Here is a 24,656-nt window from a genome sequence, read left to right as displayed (position 1 = left end):
TATGCAAATCAGGCTTGGTCCTACCCCAAAAGGGGCAGTCCAGCCCGAACTGCTAGGTCACATCCCTTCTGCACGAGACCACGAGCATCCCCAGACATGTTTCAGCCTTGTTGGGCGTCATCAGTGAGGAGTAGCTTGGGTCTCTAGGCCCGGCAGACTCGGGACCCACGTCTGGGCATACCCGTCCCACTCGGGGTGACTTTGGAAAAACAGAAAGGTGATGGTTGGAAGGTTTTGAATTAATCATAACCACGGGCAAAGCTCTGGGCAACCCTCCAGACCATCGTTTTTCAGCCTGCCAAGCCACTACAGAAGGAGAAAAACCATATGCAAATCAGGCTTGGTCTTACCCCAAAAGGGGCAGTCCAGCCCGAACTGCTAGGTCACATCCCTTCTGCACGAGACCACAAGCATCCCCAGACATGTTTCAGCCTTGTTGGGCGTCATCAGTGAGGAGTAGCTTGGGTCTCTAGGCCCGGCAGACTCGGGACCCACGTCTGGGCATACCCGTCCCACTCGGGGTGACTTTGGAAAAACAGAAAGGTGATGGTTGGAAGGTTTTGAATTAATCATAACCACGGGCAAAGCTCTGGGCAACCCTCCAGACCATCGTTTTTCAGCCTGCCAAGCCACTACAGAAGGAGAAAAACCATATGCAAATCAGGCTTGGTCTTACCCCAAAAGGGGCAGTCCAGCCCGAACTGCTAGGTCACATCCCTTCTGCACGAGACCACAAGCATCCCCAGACATGTTTCAGCCTTGTTGGGCGTCATCAGTGAGGAGTAGCTTGGGTCTCTAGGCCCGGCAGACTCGGGACCCACGTCTGGGCATACCCGTCCCACTCGGGGTGACTTTGGAAAAACAGAAAGGTGATGGTTGGAAGGTTTTGAATTAATGATCACCACGGGCAAAGCTCTGGGCAACCCTCCAGACCATCGTTTTTCAGCCTGCCAAGCCACTACAGAAGGAGACAGCTGTTCAAGACAGCCTTCATTGCCTAAAAAGCAATCTCTACTAAAACCCTCAATTGGGTTGAAGTTGCCAATAATTGATAGTTAGGGTGACTGGATGTCCCTGTATTGCTGGGTCAGTCTGTGCATTGAGTCTTCTGTCTCAGTTTTTTTATTTAAAAACCCTATCCTGGGTTTGGGGAAACGGGGTCCGGTGACTGACAGCTCAGACCAGGTCCCAGTACTTGCGAGTGCACACGTACATTTAATGTGCTATGCTGGTGCAAGCAAATCTCGTTCACCAACCAAAGTATTAAACTATGCTTGCTATAAAGCAGGAGTTATAGCTGTCCCCAAGTGGCCACGAACCAGCAACCTTTCAGTTTCCAGCTATTTTTTTTATTGTGCATTAGTTTAAACATAGAAACATAGAAACTTCAAGCACATAAAAGAAGTAAAGAAAGAAAAGGTGTAATAAATATGAAAAATAAGAAACGCGTGAGAGAAGGAAAGAAACGGTCGTAATACATTTACAGAGAATGATGGTCTATAATTTCCAGTTTTCAATGAATCTTAAAGTATTTTGTTGCTTCAATCCAGATATCATTGGCAGCTGCAGTAATGACAGTGGATTCTGCGCTGAATAAAGTAGACCAAAATTGATCCTGGGCCACAGCCTCGATGTTAGTAACACATTTACCATATCCCTTTTTGATGGCGATCTTCAAGGAAGATACAATTAGTTTAATAAATGTCGACCTGTCTCCACTTGGGTATGGCAGAGATGGCAAATACGTTTTTCCAATGGTATACTCGTCCAAGAGCCAATATGCTCCAAAGTGGGAAGGAGATTTAGGTGCAGCCGTATTATAAAGCGTTTTAGTTTGGTTAAGTACAGGCACGGCTTATGGAGAATAAAGCTCTGAGAATATTCGTTATGCCTTCTAATCCCCTGCAGTTTTTCAATGTTTTCTACTAGGTCCCATTGAGTTTATTTGACACTCTTTTCGTACTTGGGGTTTATGTTCATGATATCCTGTTAGATTTAGGTTCTCGGGATGCGCTATAGCTGAGGACTTTCGCTCATTGAAAGTCATCTTCAGTGCCAGGTTTCCCCCCATCATTTGCAGTAGGGTGTAGAGTTTTGGCTCGTGGCCAGGAATTTAAAATGGAGTAGGGTTTGTTGAATGGAGCAGCTTGTCAGAGAGGGGTTTGCCCATATTCCAGTCCTCGACCAGCACTGGTTTAGGAAGATTCTTTCCCTCTAAACCGTCTAGCCATGTCAATAGTTGTAAAGGGAGTGCTGCAAGGGCGTACAATATGCCAGGTATAATTCCTGCATGCGTGTAGGCAGCGACTGCCTATGCCATTTGAGTGTGCTTGGAAAACGACTTCATAGCCATAGGCTCGCCTAGAATATCAATGATAGAAAAGCTCCTTTGTGCTTAGTGTTAGGTTGACTGTTAAATTGACACAGGCTATATCCAAGTAAATGTCTGTAAACACCCACCCCCCCCCACCCCCACCCTACCACTGAAGTTCAGGATCTCAAATTCTAAATTCTAGATTAACCTTTTATGTTGGTGACCTATATCCGTTTATTTTGAAAATCTGGTCGCTGTATTTATAGTGGATCTAATTCTGATCTTAAATAGTCAGGTTTTTAGCCGTTTTCTTCTTTTTTTTTTAAACATCTTTTTATTGCGGTAGTGGCAGGTACACAACTCGCTCCAACAACATAACAAGAAAAAATTATACAGTGGCACTTTGCATTTTCACAGGTGATACATATTCACATGGGGTCTTCATTGTCCGACGGCAGTTCACATAAGTATGTCCGGAACGGGCCCCAGATGTCTTTCGGTCGGCTCATTCTCGGCTGAGTCAGTACATATTGTTCCTCATTCTCATATGTCAATTCTCGTAAAAAGGTGTTCATGCACGGAGGTGTAGGGCTTTTCCAAGCCTGGAGGATACATTTTTTAGCAACTGCACAAGAAACATTAAAGAGTCTTCTAGTTCAGAGCACTTCCCAATATCACCAAACAGGTATTTTTGTGGAGACAGGAATGAGGATATTTGTGAGTTCTGCCAGCAACTCAGCCCCCCCCCCCCCCCAAAACCGCTGCAGCTCAGGGCAGTCACAATACATGTGAAAAGACCCTGCTTGTGGGGAGCCGCATTTAGGGCATTCGCTCGAGGAGTCTGGTACAAACCTGGCTACTGTGGCCAGTGTATAGTGCAGTCTATTAAGAATTTTAAATTGTATCTGGCGCAGTCCTGCATTGAGCGAAACCCTTTTAGTGAGGGAACAACACTTTACCCATTTCTCATCAGGAATGGCTACCTGTAAATCTGTTTCCCATTTTATTTTCACATTGTTGGTCGTGGGGGTGTGAGCCTGTACCGATGTATATAACTTGGAGACTCCCAGACCCCCCTGAGTTGTAATCAATTGTAGACATGGGTGTGAGAGTGGCTCATCAGGAAATAGGGGCCACCTAGCCTGGAATGCCGATCTCATTCGGTAATATTGGAGTGGTCGAAGCGGTCCTCTCCCCAGTGCCCTTAAAATATCTGTTAAGTTAACAAATTTCCCCTCTATGAACATGTCCCCCACCACCATTTCCCCATTGGGGTCCCATGCTTCCTTCATGTCCGTGTCAAACGTGGGAGGAATGCCGGGAAAGTTCCACAAGGGAATCTGTGGGTTATAGGGCTTTTCAATTTTAAGTCTCCGACATATTGCCCCCCAAGCCCGGACAGTGCAGCTTGCCGGATCGTATTCACACACGTCTCTATGTCGTGGGGCAAAGATAATTGATCTCACATCCGAGGGTGCAACTGTGTGTGTCTCCACCCATGCGTGAGGTGCTTCTTCTGCCGTCTCATACCAATATCTTGCGAATTGCGCCTGGGCAACTAAGTAATAAAGTTCAAAGTCCGGGGCCGCTATGCCTCCGGAACTGTATGGTTCCACCATTTTCTCCCATCCCATTCTAGCAGTCTTCCCGTTCCAGAGAAATGTGGTCACCATTGATCTCAGCCCGGAAAAGAATTCCCTGCCTGGCCATATCTGGATATTCACAAACCGGTACAGTAGTTTAGGAAGGACGTCATTTTTAGCAATGCTATCCTGCCATGTAGTGAGATAGGGAGGTGCCTCCATATCGCAAGTTTCGCATTAATTGACTGTAGCGCCCCTTCGTAGTTATCGGAAAATAAAGATTGTCTGCTCCTGGAGACCAGAACGCCTAGATATCTAATATATCCCTCCGACCATTTAAGGCCCTCCGTCATTTCTGGGCATTTAGTACAAGAGGTGAGTGGGAAGATTTCCGATTTAGAACTGTTTACAGTGTAACCAGAGTAATCGGCAAATTCGTGTATATCTGCCATTATAGGCGCAAGGTTTTTGTCGGGTTCACGGATATATAACAGCGTGTCGTCCGCATAAAGCGAAATCAGCGGATTGGAGCCCTTCATGACTATGCCATTATCTTTATGGCGCAATCTGACTGCAGCAGCCATGGGCTCTATTGTAAGAGCAAATAGGATTGGCGAGAACGGGCACCCCTGTCTTGTGCCCCTCCCCAGTTCAAACATGTCAGACATGGTTCTGTTAGTATATACTCTAGCCCCAGGCTTTGTGTAGAGCAGACGGACATGTCTGATAAAATTGGGTCACACCCCGAACGCCTCCAGCACCGAGAAGAGGTACTCCCATGAGACCGAATCAAATGCTTTCTCAGCGTCGAGGGACAACGCGACCGCCTGCCTGCCTGGGTCAATTTGTGCATTGATCCCAAACAGCCTGCGGAGGTTCAACGCAGTAGATCTTTTGGGAATAAACCCATTTTGGTCCAGGTGGACCAGTGCTGGCACCATGGGTAACATACGATTGGCCATGACCTTCGCAAAAATGTTTGCGTCGGTATTTATGAGCGAGAGGGGCCTGTAAGAGGACATATCCTGGGGAGGGCGTCTGGGCTTGAGAAGCACCGTAACAATAGCGTCCCTCATTGTAGGGGGCAATTCGTGCTGTTCGAGGGCCTCCTCCCAAGTTCTGAGTAGAATAGGGGCCAGCTCCTCATGGAACTCCTTATAAAATTCGGCCCCCAGTCCATCAGAACCCGGAGCTTTACCCGACGTGAGATCCTTGATGGCTTCAGTGATCTCTTCTATTGTGACAGGTAACTCCAAAGCCAATCTGCTTTCGTCTGAGAGCGTCGGGAGACCCAGTGAGACCAGGTATTCTTTTATCTCAGTTGGGGTTTTCTGGTCTCTTCGTATAAAGTGTTTTGTAGTATTCAACAAAGTCATCGTTAATACCTTTATCGCTTGTGACCATTACAGTTGGAGCTGTGTGAATAGCAGCTATCGGTGCGTTATTTGTTTCATTTCTAATCAGGTTGGCCAGCATTTTCCCCGCTTTATTCCCTTCCCCATAGCGACGTGCCCGCATGGGGGCCCGCAATGTATCATACCTCCCTCGTGGCTAAATCGTCAAAGGTCCTACGAAGTCTATGAATTCCAGCAAGGGTGTTCCTATCATGAGTACGGCTGTATACCTCTTTCAGTTCCCGTTCCACCACTTCGAGGTTCCGTCTCACCCCCTTCAAGAGTCCCGTTGATTTGGACATAAGGATCCCTCTAACCCAAACTTTGAAGGTCTCCCAAACCGTGGATATCCGATCTACCGTCCCCAGATTGTCTACAAAGAAGTTGGTTATCTCTTCATGTAGTGACTCGGCCACGTTTGCATCTCCCAACAGTCCCCCGGCATTCTCCACCTTCTGGCGTGTCTGGGAACATCTTGGAAAACGAGGCTCAGTAAGACCAGAGAGTGATCGGACAGCGTGCGGGGAAGGATCGTGCAGTGTCGCAGCATATTCGAGAGGTCAGAGGATATGAACCAGTAGTCTATACGCGATTCGCTGTCGTGCACTGTTGAGTAATATGTATATTGTCTATTGTCCGGGTGCAGCAACCGCCAAGCGTCTATCAGTGACAACTGTGGGAGGAGTTGGTTCAGGGTTACCGCCGTTTTTGTGGGAGCCCTCACTACGATGGTTGACCTATCCAACATGGGGTCGAGTGCAACATTAAAATAGCCGCCCCTTATGATTGCTGTGTCGTGTTTGTTAAGAGTGTCAAATAGTTTCAGATAGAAATCCGGGTCATCTATGTTAGGGCCGTAGGTGTTAACCAGGGTTGCTCGTCTGCCGGCCATTTCCCCCCCCACACCAACACTTATCTTCCCATTGGATCGGCCTTGTGCCCCTAAGTACGGAATCCCAGCGCAGATGTATGAGTGTTATGACCCCCCTGGATTGTGAAGAATATTCTGTATAATAACGTAGCTTGCCCCATTTAGCCATTATGTTTTGGTTAACCGCTCCCTGAGCGTGTTTCTCCTGGAGCATTAGGATTTGAGGACTGTCTGGTGACATAATTCCCTACCTTTCTGGCTTTCATCGGGTTGTTTAGCCCTCGGACATTCCAAGACAATAAATTTATCTTCACCAAGTCACCTATTTCCCCATACATAGAATCCATGCCGTGCCATTGCTTCCACCATGTCTTGTGTTTACCTGCTGTGGCCGCATCGTGCACCCGCCAGACCTGATTTCAACCAACCTGGAACAGAAATTAAACCAATCTAATTCCCAGGTCCCAAACATGCCCTGGCAGCAATAACATTCTCTAACTTCCAGACTTCCCCACCCTCCACCGACATCATCCACCCAAACTTGACGATGTACCCTTAAACTTTTTTGGAACTTTCCTGTGGGTGCCACGTTGTCATCACGAGGCCACCAGAGCGGGCTCACGACCCGCTTCGAAGGTTACTCGGAGCCCCCCCAGTGGGAGCAGAATTCCGTTAATCAACAAAGCAGCTACATAGGATATGTGCGCAACCAGGTTCACTCAAGAGGGTCCCGGTCTCCCCCTCCCGGAGGTGATTTTCCGTTCTGGTCCGGTCCACGGCTTCTAGGAGGTACAGGTATAGTTGCTTCCACATACGCCAGGGCGGCGGCCGGAGTCTTAAAGTGTGCTCTTCCTCCATACTGGATTCGCATTTTGGCCGGGAATATCAGCGCATACGGAACCTGATGTGCCCTCAGTAGCTGTTTGACCAGCTCATATGAACTCCTGCTAGCCTGTACTCCCGCAGCAAAGTCTGGATAAACATGTATGCGGTTCTCCTCCTATTGTAGTGTCCCAATTTCTCTGGCCTTTCTAAGTATTGTATCTCTGTCTCTGTAATTTAACAGTCTGGCGATGATCGTACGCGGCGGGGCTCCAGGCTTCGGCGCGGGGGCCAGTGTGCGATGTGCTCGCTCAACCAGGAATTGGCTTGAAAAGGATTCTGTTCCGAAAAGTCTTAAGTAGGTTTTCCACTTGCTGTTCCATAGCGCCTTTCCCGAACTTTTCAGAAACCCCCACAATCCGAATATTGTTCCTTCGGGATCTGGATTCTAGGTCTTCATTTACTTTGCAGCGTGTTCATGCCTGCCTTAAGCTGCGCTATGTCGCGATCGTGTCACGCAAAAGTTTCTTCGCTTATGCCAATTCTGTCTTCAGCCTCAGTGATTCTGAGGCTCTCTTTGTCAACTCTGGTTTTCAGTGCTCCTGTAGTGTTGACAATGTCATCTAGTTTCACATTCAGGGATAGGAAGCCGTTCTGCACTATCGTAAGGCGATCAACCCTGTCGCCGCCGTCCACACCAGGTTCCGCCGTTGACGCTGTCGACAGATCCGGCTCGTGGCCTGCTGCCTGGCTACTGGTGTACGAATCCATCGGGCCTTTCTTTTTCCCAGTCGCCCCTTCAGCCGCCTTATCCTGTTTCCCAGTGTTGCCCATGTTCGCCACACCTGCCAGTACCCCACCACGGCCCGACGGGGGCAGTGGAACCTGTGTGATTTTACCACGGAGGCAGGCCGCCTGCGCCGCGTAGAATATTACTTGTCGAGTGGGCCCGCTCAGGCCTGGGTATCGCAAGAATAGTGTTTCATGGAGCCATCAACGTCCAGGTATCGGTGGTAGTTTGCTAATTCGACCTCTTACGCGTAGAAAGGAGCTGAATGTCGCCCAACTCATCGTCTCGGCGGCACCGCGCCATCCTGCAGAGAATGTAGCACACGTGGCGCGCCCCGGCCACAGGCCAGAAAATGTAGTCGTCTCCTCGGTATCGGCTCAGGTCGGGGAGGATGGAATATCACGCCGTCCCATGATGGCCCACTTCCCAGCACCCGCCGGGCCGCGGCAGGGAGCTCCAGCTCTTGCCCAACAGGATGACCTAAATAACTGCGAAGGCAGGGCCACACCAGGCACACCCGGTCAAACCTCTCCTCCGATCCAGAGCAGGGCCCACGAGCCAGCAACATTTGTCCGCACAGCCATGCGTACGGGACCCAGGGGGAGCCACCCCAGTCGCTCCGCAGTGTCCACGGGCCCAACTACGCGAGCGTGGCACAGGAGCCCCACCTCTCTGTCTCTCTGGCCAGAGCGTCAGCGGCGTGGGGCGCAGACCTGCCGGATGTCCCTCGCGGCCAACTCCCCGGCCTTCTCCCGCTCACCACGCCAAAGCCGATATCTCCGTGAGTTTTAGTCCGTCGCTCTCGGGATTTCAGTCAGGTGTGGACTGGGTCAAGGTGCACCTTATGCTCGACTCCACTATCCGCTGGGGGCTCCGAAACAGGATTCAAATATAGTTCGGATTTCTGTCGGGCCGGAGCGCTCACATTAGGCGGCCATCTTGGTCGTGCGCAACAGCGCCCCCAGGTTTTTAGCCGTTTTCTGAAGGTTGAAGTGGTAATTTTCTTTAGAGGGGTGTTTGGGCAGAAAATTTCAGAGTTGGTTCAGAGGAAAATATTAGATCACCTCTCCCCTGGCCCCCCTTGTGAGTGTGTCTGGGAACTTACCCTGTCAAGTTGGAATGGGGACTCCTCTGAACCTGGAGTTGGAGCCCTGCCAGGGTTTTCACCAGAGCCAGTCCTGCCCCAGAGGCCTGGTGTGCAAGTTGGGTGGGCACCAGTCGCAGTAGAGACAGTGGAGACCTGCCATGCCTCAGTGCAAACCCCCCCCCCCCCCACACCAGACCAGCGGATCAAACGTGCTATGTGAGACAGACCAGAACAATGAATAGTACTCCAGCTAGTATGCAGATCTTGTGTCACAGCAATCTCCTCCCACCATGCAAAACCCACAAATATTCCCTTACTTGTGACCGGGCTGCGGAGCGGTCCCCCGGGTAACCCAGCATGAACGGTTTGCGAAAATTGAGACTTTGCGATTGCAGCGATTGCCTGGTTAATGTTAATTGTCGGAATGTATCATCTATTGTATTATATTGATGTTCCCTGTTCCATTACTGTACATAACGACTAACTTTTCCTTGTGCAACTTGAAAATGTTAAATGTACTTGTAAACGCTCTGATAGCCCCGGGTTTGGTGCGCAATATAAATCAATCAATAAACATAGAGCCAGCGGAACAGCAAACGATGAAGGGACGGGGATTAAGACCCCTTTTATGTAAATAGTCACTCCCTTGGGAAAAGGCAACCCAGTGGGTGGCCCAGATAAGCAGGCAAGTGACAGCGAATGGAATGGAAAGGAAAGGGGGAGGATAAAACTGGGCACGGGAAAGCATAAGGTGTGGGTTATTTGAGTGAGGTAAATGGAGAAAGGGGACCAATTGGAGGAAGAATATTGTAGTGGAGCGTGGAGTAGGATTGCTGAAGGCTTGTGTAAGTTGAGGCATTGGTTGTTGACAGAGTGGTACTTGGGTTTTAATGTGTGCAAGTTGTCTGAGTGGGGCTAATGGAGAGTGGGAGAAAGAAGGGAAGTAGAGTGAATGAGAGAATGTATGGGTGGGGTGCATAGAGCGAACCATGATGTGTAGAGGGGTAGTGGTGGTGGGGAGAGTTGTAGAACAGCAGAGGGGAGTAGAGAGCGAACATCTGAGGGAGAGAGGTAGAGACAAAGAGTAGAAGAAAAGGGTTAGCTAAAAATAGAAAATGAATGGAAAGGACCAAGTGTAGCTTCAGTGTCTGGAAAGCACGTATTCATTACATTACATATAGCATCTAGGTTAGCGACTACTTTGTTCCCTAAGGGAGATGGTTAGAAAGGGCCATCCCCAACAGACAGGCAGATTCTTAGGCAGTAGAAGGTACTGATATGCAGAGACAATCCTGGGGTTGAGGGACGCCTGGGCTAGGGAAGGAACAACCACACTAGACGAGAGAGAGGGGGAGGGATGGCCCTTGGCAAGCCATGTTATGGTTCTTCTTCTAAAGAAAAAAATTGTCTTCAAGGGGTGCAAGGCCATCTTTAATCCATTTCCCCCATGCCATTCTGGTTTAAGTTGGCCACTGTGCTAAGGTGGTGTTGCTGCATAGAATAATTCTTTATGGTTGGTTAGGGATGAATTGCCTTGCAATTGATTCCTGTGCCTTGCTGAAGGCCACTGGTGATGCATAGGGTTTTGCATCCTGCCTATTGCATCTGGCCAGGGAATGTTTTAGGACTTTGGTGGTGTCCTACTGCAGGTCATAAACTCTGTTTTGGTCGTGTTGCGTTGTGTAGGCATCCAAGAGTCTACGTGTGCATGGTATCTATGGAGTCTGGCGCATTTGCTGTAGTTTGTGATTTTGCACAAGATGGCTTGACTGTCTGGTGGTTGGTGAAAAAGCCAAGAGATGATGGAGATAGTAGGTGGTGGAATTTTAAGTTGAGGATCGGGGGGAGGTGAAAGGAGGGCAGACACTGCTTCCCCTTTTGGAGATTTTAAAGAAGCCTAGGGCAAAGGTATGGGCAGATAGAGGGGAGTTGATTGAATGGTAGAGACCATAATTGCTTAGACAGTAGTGGAGAGTTTGTGTACGTGAGAGGGGACTGAAGGTGAGTTGAGTTTCTCTGCTCCTTGCTCTACCATTGAGCACCAACACCTAGCTCGTGCTTTAACCCGTTCTCCCCTACCTCACACTCCAGACCCTGGATCACACTAAAATGTGTTGACCAAAATGACTCCACCTACATTGTTTGCGCAAGTCTCCCCACAGCTGCTCTGGCTGATACTTAAAAATATTCTACTTCCCTTTATTCTGCAGCTTCCTCCACTTGGTCAGATCTGTTTTAGAGTATACTCATCTACAATATAGACGCGCACTAATAAATATATTTCTGTATAATATAGAAAACAAAACTTTAATATATTTAGACGAACAGTACCACAGTTAATATCTATAATTGCAAACAACAACCCTAATACTTGAGCCACAGCTTGATTTAGTAAGCATTCCTTTTGTTGTGCTCTTTAGAAATAAATCTCAGGAGTGGTTTGCATTGGACCATATGTTCCTTTTTTAGAGCGGATTGGAACAATTCATTTTCTTTTTTTCTATCGATGATAATGTCGCCTTCAGAAGGAGGTTATGGTCTGTCCTTTCCACAGTAGGGACATTGCCTCTTCATGCTCAATGTCTGTCTCCATTAACTAGCGACTCGGAGGAGGGGGGGGTGTAACAATCACAGCCTTCCTTGAACACAATGATTTGTAGAACTAGACTATAATAAAATAATGCTGGGCTTTCGAGTAGACAGAATTAAGAGGCCGGGGGCGCAGTTGAGCCGCCAACCAAGATGGCCGCCTGAGCATGGAGCTCCCACCTCACCTACATCCGAAACCTGAGCAAATCTGTCTATTCCCTTCTTGGATGCCATTAGATGTTGTCCGCTTGCCTTGGAGCATGATTTGCTGCTACTGCGGAAATCCTGAGTAAAATCGGTGCCTGGGTCCGACGCTAGCACCATCCAGAAATCCTGCTGGCCTGCCCCTGGGCTGTAGTGTGTGGCGGGGGAGGGGAGAGCATACGAGCGTCTCCCATGGGGTGCTGGGCCTCTGCGCTGCATCCGCCTGATACCCGGGAAACATATGCTGGGGAGTGCGGTGTGCCGCTGAGAGGAGATTCGGAACTGGGAGGCTCCCGGCAGGTGCCTGGCTTCTCCCCTCTGGAGCTGCGCATGGGGGGGGGGGTGTCGGATATCCTGAGGAGCCTCGAGCCGCTGCAACACCCATTCTGCCTGATTCCCTACCTGACTGCTGTGAGCCTGGGGCCCTGGACGTAGGGGCTGTGTCGGAAGAACTCCGGAATTGGAAGTGAGCTGACCCAGCAGGCTGCGGAGGACCTGTGGCGGATGAGCCCTGGCAGATTACCTCTGCTGGGTAGCCTGTACTGCAGGGCCTTTGAGGTCAGCGCCCCTCCGCTGTCATCTGTCTGGCGATCCTAAGCGGGTGCTTGGGGGTGGCGCCACCTGCGCGGCTGGTGCCGTGCCGACCCTGTCTTGGACTTGGGGCCCCGGCGTTCCGGAGCTGGAGTGGCCAGCGACCTTGGCCCTTTCCTGACTGGTGACTGCGCTGCATGGACTAGGCTACAACGGCCCGCGTCCGATAATTGCTTTGCCTCTCACTGGGGCTTGCAGTGCTTGGAGCCGGTGCGGATCTGCTGAGCGGGGCGCCTTATACATACTGTGGCACACTGAGATGCCTGTGCCTTCAGATCAGTGTTGTGAGGCCTTGTTTGTGTGACCTGATGCTTTTCCCCTTGATTGTTGTGGGTTTTCTGGCTGAACTGTTTGACAGTTGCTGCCCTGGTTTACAGCCCTAACGGGCTCTACCTGGTGCAGTCTCAAACTGTTGATGTGAAATTGCCGGTGGGGTGTCATGGGGTGCAATGGCTCAGGCGCATAAATAGTGGTATCAACATTTTCAATTGCCGGCTGTGATTTGAATGGCAGCCCTCACCCCCCTGGTGCTCTGCTGTCGGCGCGGGTACTCCTCATACTGTGGCTGAAGGTCCCCATAAGTTAACTGGACGACTCCACCTGCACCAGCTGTATGGGTCTGGCGATGGGGCAGCTGTGAACGGAATCCCACATCACCTGTTCAGCACTGGAAACTGGGGCAAAACTTACTCTGCTTTATATCGGGCGCTTCACCAAAGCTTGGCTCTCTCTGTACCGCAATTCGCCTGACATACTATAGGAGCCATGACTGAAGGCACAACGTCCAAGGAGGGCCCTATGGACACATTCATTAGCACCCTTTCTAAATCTCCTGTTCACGTCGCCGATTCCCCTGTGGAGGAACATGTCCCCCCGGCCTCTACATCAAGAGAAGGTCACTTGTTAGCGACAGTACAAAATGGCTTCCTTGCTGTGAACACGAAGCTGGACGACATTGTATCCACAATTGGTTCGCTAAACTGGACAAAGAAGGCGCGCGGATCACAAGGTTGAGACCAGGGTGGGTGAGTCTGAAGACCGGATTGCTAAACATGGCCGCGATATTGCGCATCTACAACAAGAGTTCAACAGGGTGCGAAATAAATGCGATGACTTTGAATCGCGCTCACGGTGTAACAATGTTTGCAATGTCGGTGTTCCTGAGGCAGCACCATTTGTGGAGAAATTGCTTAAGTCGTTATTCGACCCCCTCCGGGCTCTCAGCATTTCCTGGTGGAGAGATCGCACTGTGTTTTTGCACCGGTCCCTAAACCAGGCGCTCCTCCCAGGACCATTGTGGCTAGGCTACTCAATTATCATGACAGGGATGTAATCCTGTGCTTGGCTAGGGAGAATGGCCCTCTGCGATTTGAATCCTCTGACATCCACATCTACCCTGACTTCCCGTCTGCTGTTCTCTCTAAACGAAAATCCTTTCACCCTGTCAAAAAACTGCTAAGGATGCGCCAGGTGCAATATGCCTTACTTTATCCTGCCAAACTACGGATTCAACATGGGGGCAGGTCGCATTTTTTTCAAGATCTCAGAGATGCCATATCATATATAGAAGCTAACATACTACGCCCACGGAAGGATCGTAGAGGCGGTGGGGGCTCTCCCCTGCACAGGGATGTTCCGGACATTATGGAGAACGACTGACTTTGGCATGCTGATATGAGTCAGAATTGTTTAACTTGGGTATAATCCTACTAATGGTGCTGGTCCACTCCCGCGCCCCATGGTTCAAGGTTTTCGGTGGGCTCACAGTGCACCCCATGAGGTTAGGCGTGATGTCTTGTAATTGGGTACCATCGTCAAGTTGGGGGTGATGTGGGTAGGGGGAGGTTGTTCTGGTGGGTCGGTGTTGATGGGCTGTTTCGACCCAACGCTAAGTGTGTACTTTCAACAGTTGAAAACAAGTGAAGGTCTCTTCAATAGCAATGTTTGTGCCTCGTTTCTGCAGAGGATTTGGCATATAGGGCACTTAAACCGCACTGACCATGAGAAATGTGTGTACTAATCTAACTTCCTGATCTTGGAATGTCAATGGCCTCAACCACCCTATCAAAGCCAGGAAGGTGTCTACATATATAAACCGATGCTTGCCCAAAATAGTAATGCTTCAGGAGACGCATGCTCTAGGGCCCACCAATGAAGTATTCGCCAAAGCTTGGGGAACTTGGCGGTATTATACCAGCTATTCATCCCAATCACGCGGAGTGCTCACTCTAATACACCACTCCATACAATTGCAAGAATAAAAGCATAGTATTGACCCATTGGGAAGGTATGTGATAGTGTGGGGCTCGTTACTGTGTGTTAAGGTAGTGCTTGTCAATACATATGGCCCTAATGTTGACGATCCCCAATTTTATTCCCAAATCCTCGACCTCCTGATTGAGGTTCCACTTTCGAACATTATTTGGGGGGATGATTTCAACCTTACTCAACTGCACCCTGGATTGCTCTAGAGACACGCTGAGGGAACTTACTGCAGCAGGCTGTATGGTGACAGGAGTGATGACTCATCTTGGGCTTATCGATCCCTGGCGCAGCCGCAACCCATATAGACAGTAATATACATATTACTCCACAGTGCATGATGCACATTCTAGAATTGACTTATGGTTGATTCCTGCCTCCTTGGCGCCGCGGGTTGTGGACTCAGATTTACCCTCGGACCTTGTTTGACCATTCATCCATCACCCTGACACTTGAGTGGTGTGACACAGCCCCTCTGCGCCCTCTCTGGCACATGCCCCCGGGATGTGTATCAGACAGTGCTGAGAGATTACACACTGAGTCGATAGAATTCTTCCAAAGGAGTATAACATCGGCTTCCTTAATCGGTACTGTATGGGAGTCCTTTAAATTGTGAGTGAGGGGCGAGATAATCTCCAAGGCCTTCGGGATGCTGCGAGAGACGAGGAGTAATCTCGCGGTAGCTGAGGCAGACCCAAAAAACCTGGAGGACGAGTATGCGCATACGCGTGATCGGGCGTTACTTGGCTGCTTTAAGGGTAAACTCCTAAATTTTCAGCAGCTAGCGGATGAAGAGGTCCATCTGCTGTATCATCCTGTTCAGGCCAGGAGGTATGGAGAAGCGGATAGACCGGGTCGCCATCTGGGCCGGGCGACCCTTGGGGACTTGGACACACAACATTTCTCTGGGATACTTGGTGCAACTGGGGAGATCCTGAATTCTCCTGAAGCTGTAAACACAGAATTCTATAGGTTTTATAGAACACTTTATTCCAACTCAGACCAGTGCTCCCCTCCGCCCCCCCGAACTGGAACAATACCTTGAATCTATACCACTCCCCAAGCTCGGTGAGGAAGCTGGTCAGGCAATAAACCTTCCTCTAACCACTGATGAGATTGTTGAGTCTATCAGGCCTCTTCCCTCCGGGAAGGCCCCTGGCCCAGATGGATTTGGGATTAAATTATACAAAGAACAGAGCTCTGTCCTTGCCCCTCATCTACTCAGCACTTGGGAGGAAGATTTGCACCGTGGTACTCCACCCCCTCCCCCCATATCGATGTCGGAGGCACTAATTACTGTGCTTCAGAAACCTAACAGACCCCCGAAAATATGGGCTCCTATCGGCCGCTATCTTTGATTAATTCTGATACTAAAATCCTAGCTTAGCTGTTAGCGTCTAGGCTGCTCCCGCACATGTCAGAACTGGTCCACCCAGACCAGTCTGGATTCATCCCCGGATGTGCAACGACATATAACCTGCGGAGACTCTTTGGGATACTTTTGCAGATTGACCCAAATTTGCAAGCTGTGGCCGCTTCATTAGATGCCGAAAAGGCGTTTGATTCCGTGTCATGGCAATTTTTATTTTCGATACTCTGGCGTATGGGCCTGGTTGAGTTTTTTTATCCAATGTGTAAAGGTGCTCTACTCCTCAGCGAGAGTCAGAACTGGTACTGTAATATCCCCTTTATTCCTTCTCGCCTTGGGTACACAACAAGGTTGCCCTTATCCCCGTTGCTTTTTGCTCTTTCCCTAGAACCCCTCGCTTGTATCCTGCGTCTTATGCATAGACACCGTGGTCTTTGCATGACTGGCCGTACCCACATAGTATCGCTATATGCGACGACTCACTATTATTCATCAGAAACCCAGCAGTTAACCTTCAACCAATACTAGGAGAGGTGCGCACGTTCACGATAATCTCTTGGTACTGCATAAATGAGGATAAATCAGAGCTGTTCCCATTGAACGAGTCCACGATCCCTCCGGCAAATCTTTTGGGTTTCAGATGGGCACAAGATGCAATGAAATACTTGGGTCAATGTTTTGCCCCAACACCAAACACTATTTCTTGAGAATCACTGGAAATATATAATAACCCTCACTGACAAATTGAATATATGGTCCAGAAGGCTGATGTCATTATACGGTAGACTCTCCCTTCTGAAAATGGTTGTTGTCCCCAAATTACTTTACTATTTTGTCAATATTCCTTTGTGGCCTGGGAGGACATTTTTTGATAGACTCAGATCTTTGGCAACAGGCTTCTGCTGGGTAAAAGAAGCGCCCCGTATGAAGTGGGAGGCCATGACCAAGCCATATGAACAAGGTGGACTTCAGGCGCCTGATTTTGAACTTTACTACGAGGTAGCTCGGGCACACTTTGCTGATCATTGGTACTCGCCTCACTCCCTCCCACTACACATTAATCTGGAAAGATATAGCGCGGACCCCACAAGTCTGCGCACTGTTGTGCTTGCTAGCAAACATCTCGACACCTGTACGTTTGACTCGGTTCGCACTACTGTTAATGGCTGGTCAAGTATCTTCAGGAGATTGCAGCTCCCTGAGCCATATGCTGGCTCTATTCCCCTATGGCGGTGCTCTGGGCTCATCCCCCCCACCCTATGAAAGATCTACTAGGAAGGATTGGGACCCTGATGGTGTAATGACTCTGAGGGCCCTTTTTCCCAGAGTGCATTTATGTAACCCTAACTGATTTTGCTGAAAAGATTGGCGGAGACCCCTCCCGAACGCTGCAATATCACAGAATGAGAGCGGCAGTCAGATCAAAGTGGTCATGGTTCCCTAAAGAACTTGACATGTGCCAACCGCAGGAGTGGGTAGTGACTACGGGCTACACTCGAGGACTAATTTGTATAAGAAGGGCCAGGATGCTCGGTTACCACCTAATCCTGCCAGATTGAGCTGGGAGAAACACTTGATGATGCTAGGTGGGCAGGCTGGTGTAGACTCACTGAGGAGGTTTCATTAAATGCTAAACACCAACTCATTCAGTTTAAGCTGCTTAACGGGCTACACTATACCCCTGAAAGGTTATCTAAATGTGTCCCTTTGGTGAGCCCTAACTGCAAAAGATGCAGTGCTGATGTTGCAGACACTTCTGGTCCTGCCCCCGGGTCATTCGGTTATGGGAAGAAGTGGCTGTAATTCTTTATATGCACTGATATCCCCCCGGTATTTCCCAAATATTGATTCGGAGATATTGGGAAGGTCTCTGTTAAAAAGAAACGGCTATTCACCCTGGGCTGTCTGATACAGAAAAAGTGTTAAGTCCAAGGCTGCACCGAAGATTGAGATGTGGTTCAGGGAAATTACCCATGTATACGATTGTGAAGAAACATGTATATCGATGATTACACTGGCATGCAGACCCAAGAATATCTGGGGACCATTTCAAGAATATTTGCGTAGCCAGGTGCCCAACACTGCTTAACTTTCTCAGATTCAACATATGAGCAACCATTGCAGTTAACTGTAAATGCATATGTAATGATGACAAACGGCAGAATGATGTTTTTCAATGTATTAACTGGAAGTCTTTCACTGTTCAATAAAGAAAATTTACAAACTGAGTCTTTCCAGTTCAGACTTACAAACTTTTAAGCAACACCTCCTTGGCTATCTGATTTGCAGTTCTTGGAATTATATAGTTTATCAAACCTAGGGACCAATGTTCTCTCTGATCTTTTTACTATGTGGATAAAGGTACCAACCAACATAACATCAGAATATTCTTACATAGTGAATATGGCACCATTTGTCTAAATGGTATTCCACAAAAGCCCCAGACTACATCGAGCTGGGTCATAAAGTATGGCAGACCATTTCATATAAACGTCAGAGCTGCTTGAGGAAGGCTCATTTGACTTATAATGAATTAATGTGCAGCACTCGGTAGAGTTTTTGAAAAGCCTTCTTACCTGACGCATACAACCCTACTGCCCAACTCTTGGATGTTTTTTTTTTACCACCACTTGTACTGGATATCTCCCTCCTCTCCCCGCAAGTGAGGAGCAAAGCTAAACGGTACCCCATTTCATTTTTATTTAATGTAACTTGTTCATGTGAGGCATCTGCAATCTATTGGCAGCAAACGGAATTCCCAGATATTTCCATGAATTTGTCTTCCCTAATGTACACTGTTTAATAAAGCAACAATGGTGGCAACTGGACTGCCTCCCTAAACTCAAAGTACGATTTCTCATGTTTCACCAGGTGTCTCCTCCATAAATGCATCCAGTAACCCCTGTTCGTATTTAATGATTTTTTTAAATACATGTTTAGTTTTTTCTTGCTAACATCACTTTATCTACATAGGCCAGGAGCCTACATCCTACTATATGTAGATTAACCCCAGCCAAGGCAAGATTCCAATGCATTAGTTAACAGACTGAAACTGAGGCTGCAAGCATGTTCCCTGTCGCGACCCTCCTTGTTAAATGTGTGCCTTCATAACCTGTAGAATCTTGGCAAAGCCACTGTTCCATAATGTAACTCGGCTAATGCTGATAAAATAGTGTTTGGTGCCCCTGGACCTCTCTAGACCATAATTTGTTTCAGTTTGTTCAGTCAAAGGCTATTGAAGGTTCCATTGAAGCCTTCACCATGACCGGTTTATTGAGGTGTAAATGCAAATTCTACCTCTTGACTGAGCCCACGTTTGGTCTGACCTATTCCGATTCTCCTACACTCAACCCATGAACTTTTTGTAAATCAGTTTTTTAAAATAGTGTTCAGAGGATCCCACAAGTGAAATTGGTCTGACGAACGAAAGTTGATAGCCCCCCAACTGTAAAGGCATTAAGTATATTGCCCAGTAGTGAGGTTTATATAAGGTAATCGGCTTTACAGAGATCACATGGGATCCGTCTGGGCGAGGACTTTTTAGTCCATCAGTTAAGGTAAACATAAATGGCAATAGGCTACTGTTTAGTTGTTGTATTTACTCGCCCAGAACTTGCAAGTCTGGGGTTGTCTAGAATGGTTCAAAATGTTTCACTCAAACCACACGCAACCAACTTCCAAAATCCTTCTCAAGTACAATATGAAAGACATCTTGTGCATTTGACTAAGTAACTTTATATTTTTATGGTCAGTTTTTTTTTGTTTTTAAACTTTTGTCTGCGATGTCTTTTCTATACGAGAGTCTGTTTAATTTCATGGAAACTATTTTTTTTTTAGACCGTGCGTGCCACATCAAACCATTCTATGGGACCGTCCTTCTGAATTTTCCTACTTATTTTAACAAAGCATGGACTGCTTTTGATCCAAGACTCAACTGAAGGCTTGTGCCTGATGTTAGCTGCTGCCTCGTTTAGTGTGTGTATAGTTCTGTTTTAGAGAGCTACAGAAACAAACTGCTTGACAAAGGTCTCGGCATCTAACCACTTCTATTGTACGTTATCCCCATTATTGTGGTGTATCCCATCAATCAATGTGTTGGATACTTGAACCTTTGATATGCTGGACTCAGATTTTAATATATGCTGCTTTAAGGGAAATGGCGTTTGAGAAGTCGATGCTTTCTGGTTTTTCTTGGGGGTATGCTTTATTCTCTGAAACTTGACTTAATTCAACCAAAAAAGGAGCCATATTCAACCCACCAGCATTGGTTTACATATTAGCCCGTCTCCTAGATTGACAATCAATCAAGATGTCTTTGTTTCATGAAGCTCTTGTTGGCCACTTCCCAACTCCTCCCTCCGATTCAATTAAAATAACCCCTAGAGATGAATCATCCAGATTTGCCTTTTTCGCTTCGTCCCTCTATTTGACTGAGAGAATGCGTCCCTGAAGGGAAAATACTAATTTAAGCAAATGGCTTACAAACATGCGAGTGCTTATGGAGGAGGATTAACACATGGTCTGTGAGACTACTTATAAAACCTTTCTGGCAATTACTACACTCGGTTTACTGTTATTGTAAAAAAAAGAGCACTTTATCGAGGTATACAAAAGTACAGATGCTTAACACCCCATGTCAGAGGTAACTGGACAGGTGTACAGTGGGGGGGTAAGATACAGAGGAGGGGTACAGCTGTACAGGGTGGTGGGTAGGGGTGGACGACTTCTAGCGAGTCAGGTGGTGTTGGGGCGACGTGATGGCCTAGGTGTTGAGAAACTCCTTGAAGAGGTGGGTCTTGAGTGCTTTTCTGAATTGTAGGAGCGAGTCTGATCCTGACTGGGAAGAGGTTCCATACTCTTATAGGGCGTAGGCAGAGAAGGCTTGTTTTCTGGTCTTTTTCGGCAGCAGCAGATTTCCAGTCTGCAAGTGAGAGATGCTGAGTTTCTCTGTGCAGTAGCTGATGACTTGAGGGCGACTGCCTTATAGATGATGCAACAAAACTTGAAGGTGATTTGTGCAGTGGGAGCCAGTGAATGTCGATGAGTGCTGGGGTGATGTGGTTGTATCTATGTAGACCTTTGATGAGGTGTGCGGCTGTGTTTAGGACACTTCTCAGGGGCACAAGGGAGGACGAAGGTAGGCCTTTGAGGAGGGCTAATGGTCTGTAGAGGCTTGTTCAGCAGTCCGTTTTTTTAAAAAAATGTAATTTGAGGCAGCGAATCCTAGCCCGGCTTGAGTTATCTTAGAATTCTCCCCTATGGTATCCAGAGACTGTTTACTGGAAGAGATGCTACCCGAGGGTCAGAAAAAGGTAGGCAATGAACTTAATCGCTATGCTAGGAGTAAACAAACAGCCTCCATAGATGTTAACATCCCATAATTATTTGAGGTGAAGACCTGAGCTTTGATAGCTATGATAAACTGACTAAATTATTGCCAATGATATCACCACCTGCCTTTCTTGAGGTATGTACTAAGGTATGCCCATGTAAAGGGCCCACCTTAACAGCAATCCTTCTGCTTGTGAATAGGTGGTTTTAGAAGATGTGGCTAATAGAATGCAGCCAAATATATGTTTGCATCTGTGAATGGTGGAGTTACCATCACGGCTTTCTTCAGTCCAATACACAACTATTTGAGCAACATTTACAAAGTGAGTAATATTACTGCACCTTTTGTATTACACAAAACTCATATAGTGGAAGGAATTGGGTTTATAGAGGGAATCCTATTTGTGTAGTAAGGAGTGCAGAGGTCGGTTGGGGAGGAACTTGCATCCATGATGATGATGGTGGTGGTGGTGGTGGTGGTGGTGGTGGTGGTGGTGGTGGTGGTGGTGGTGGAGGAGTTGGTCAACGTGTGATGCAGAGTTTCGAGTTGAGGGTGAGAGGTAGGTAGTGGTGTTAAAGTAAATCCGAGAGCATAGCTAAATTGATAGGCATGTTTAGTGGAGGAGGTTTGGGATCTAGAGATGGCAAGAGAGGACATGATTTTCAGATAGTTAGGGAGCCAGTGAGGGTTGACTGTGCTTTGTCTGTGTGGTGTCGAGAGGGTGAACAGACACTGTGGTGCAAGATGGAGGCTGATGGAAGGAACGGATAAAGAGAGACCGGACCATTTCAAGAGGAGTTTGGGATTTAAATCAAATTGTAAGGGGTGCGAGGAATTGATTAGAATTATCTTCAGCCGAGAGGGGAAGTCTGATGTCGAAGGGGAACAGATGGTTGGATGGTTTGGATTTATCTTTAGGGCAACTCTGCCACCTCTTCTTGTCAGCCGAGGAGATGTGGTGTTGCTTTGCATTTGTATTCTGTTTGCAGCACTAGTACCTGTTTCTGTTGGTGTCTTTCCCGTCATCCATCAGTCCTTTCTGGTTGCAAGATTATTCGTCATCCTTTCTCCACTATTCTGTGTGGTATTTGGACACCGCTGTGCATAGATACGGACAATGTCCTTTTGTTCTTCCCTCATCCCCCACGTTGATTCTGGAAGGGAGTGTTGTAGATTAAATGCTGTGGTCCTACCCTTGCCATTTGGTGACTGGTAGGCCATGGTTGTTCCATAGTTCTGTCATGTTAATATGCTAATACTGGAGATATTTAGAGTGGTTTGTAGCTGAATGTAACATAATTGTAGACCCCGCTCCTCTCCTGAACGGCCTTGCAACCTTGTTCACTTAATAGAAGTGAGGTGCTAGGGCAGCCAGTACTTGAAGCTCTCAAATTGTCCCCTGTGATAGGTCTTTTTTTCTTTATATTCGGAGATTTTTTTGTTTGTTTTGCCTTTTATAAAAGCACTTTTACAATTCCTAGAATACACCAAAAATGTCTGAATTACTTTTATAAAAGCACTTTTACAATTCCTCGAATACACCAAAAATGTCTGAATGACTTCACGGTTGATATGGGGAGACTGGAGGGCTCTTCTTTTCTGAATATGTTAATAGTTTCTTAGTTAATTCATGGAGTTAATGTATTGCAGGTGGTTTATATTCACGCGTTTCTTCGGTTGGAAGGGTCGGTGTTTATGGAGAACCTAAGAAATGAAACTACTCGGAAGCTGGTTGCCCTATACAGGCTATTCTGAACTACAGTTTTCCTGGTGCCGTGTTTATATGTAGATTTGGGAGGTCGTGAAAGGTGTTGCGTGTACATCATGGAAGTACGTGTCACATCTGCGTGGCTCTTCGAATGCATCTAAAAACTTCAGAGCCTTTCATACACTGCCTGGGCAATTTTCTGAGGCAGCCAAAAAATTGAAATTCTGTACTATTAGAATTATAGACGTGTTGTTAAGAAGTGTTGCTGTCACTTTGAATGTGTATGTAGGACCTGCTGGCAAATAAATCAACCCTGCCAGAGAGGCTTTTACTTTTTACATTGAACGAAACGCCTTTGCTGCGGTTGTGCTGGTTGCTTTTCACATTTCCACCAGAGTCTGGAATACCTTCTACGGGTACATAAATGGGCCGATCGGGCATTATACACAGTCAGTTTAGTTGTCTCTGTGCTGATACTGCCTCTTCGCCTTAACTATTTATAACTTGAGCGTGTGTTTTTCTTAGCTCCCACTTTTGTAGAGTAGTCCACCGAGAGCTGCCGAACAGCAAGCCCCTGACACGGAACAAGTATTCAACAGGCGAGCAGCATTGCCCGTGCCTCAACCTCGAGAACAGGAATGTTTGGGAACCCTCGCCTTCCAAGTGCGTGGGCGGCTGTCTTTAAACACATCTTTAACGTATTTCTTTGCAATTCAGAACGTAGCATATTGACATTTATATCGGCGAGTGGTTTTTATTGGCAGTTTGAATTCGAATTTTCTTTTCATAGTGTTTACAAAAAAAGACGCGCGAGCGTTGGTATTGTCAGTACTTTTTAATCAATGCTTCACAAAACTACGTCTCGTTTAAAGGCAGACATTACGCAGAGACCCGGTAAAGAAAGGGAAGAGGGGAACGGCCGCTGTGTAGGCGCGACTTGCTGGTCGGGTTTTTACGGAAGAAATCCTTGGCTTAAACCATAATTGCATCTGGGATGACACTCCGGGGCGTGAACCAGTGAAGTGAAGTGTTTAAGAAAAGATTTGGGCGGAGAAAGCAAGCCGAGAGGCTTTAGGGAGGATTATTAGATGCGAAGGAAGCTTCGCTGTCTGGGTGGACTTCAGTGTTGCAAACGATACAACCCAACCTCCGTCCCTTTGTTTGCGAGGAAGAAGCGAGCTGGGCGGGCGAATAGGTAAGTGATCACCTGCAAATGCTTTCTGTCAATATTTGCCTGCGATCGCAATGAAAGTACGCTGTTAAAAGCGTTAGCTGTCGTTAGGTTAGCCGTCCTCGGCCAGAGGTATATGGCAAGCGGGGCGTGTCTCTGAGACACGTGGAACTACAAGATACGACTGCGTGACACGTTCGATAAGGGAGCGTGAGAAAAGAAAGCCTATTGATAACCAGGCTTGAGCTTTCGAAACTAAACACTTAGACCGTTAGAAGAAGATATTTCTGGCATGTTCAAAGTATAAGAGTTCATGCAATGCCCCATGTCCCATATAAGCAGGTACTTCAATTGTTCAGCCAGGTTAGGTCCGTTTTAAATTAAAAAAAAGTTAAAGATACCGGTAGTTTTCTGTGTACCTTTTTGGTAGGTCTTTATTGTTGGTTCCGGTTTTTGTAATCCCTTCAGATCTAGTTGTTGCTATCTAGAAAGATAACCTCGCTACTGCCTCGACAGTGATAAGCCACTTTTAAACGGTTTTTATGTAGAGCGATTATAAGCAAGGATAC

At 47.5% G+C, this 24,656-nt stretch overlaps 1 protein-coding gene across 2 annotated transcripts in view; it reads left to right on the top strand.

Annotated features, from left to right (window-relative positions):
• The window catches only part of GUK1 (guanylate kinase 1), a 345,694-nt gene that overhangs the window by 51,692 nt on the left and 269,346 nt on the right, over positions 1–24,656 (top strand). Inside the window, exon 1 of one of the 2 annotated variants that reach the window (XM_069647072.1) lies at positions 23,954–24,111. The exons of the other annotated variant lie outside the window; for it this stretch is intronic. The gene's annotated coding sequence lies outside the window, so the exon portion shown is untranslated. Of the gene's footprint in view, positions 1–23,953; positions 24,112–24,656 lie in introns of those variants that run through there. 2 annotated transcript variants of the gene reach the window in all.

The sequence above is a fragment of the Ambystoma mexicanum genome, chromosome 2q, assembly GCF_040938575.1.
Source record: "Ambystoma mexicanum isolate Mex_15411 chromosome 2q, UKY_AmexF1_1, whole genome shotgun sequence".
NCBI classification, from domain to species: Eukaryota; Metazoa; Chordata; class Amphibia; order Caudata; family Ambystomatidae; genus Ambystoma; species Ambystoma mexicanum.
Note: the sequence above shows the minus strand (reverse complement) of the source record. Positions and strands in the feature narration are given on the sequence as shown.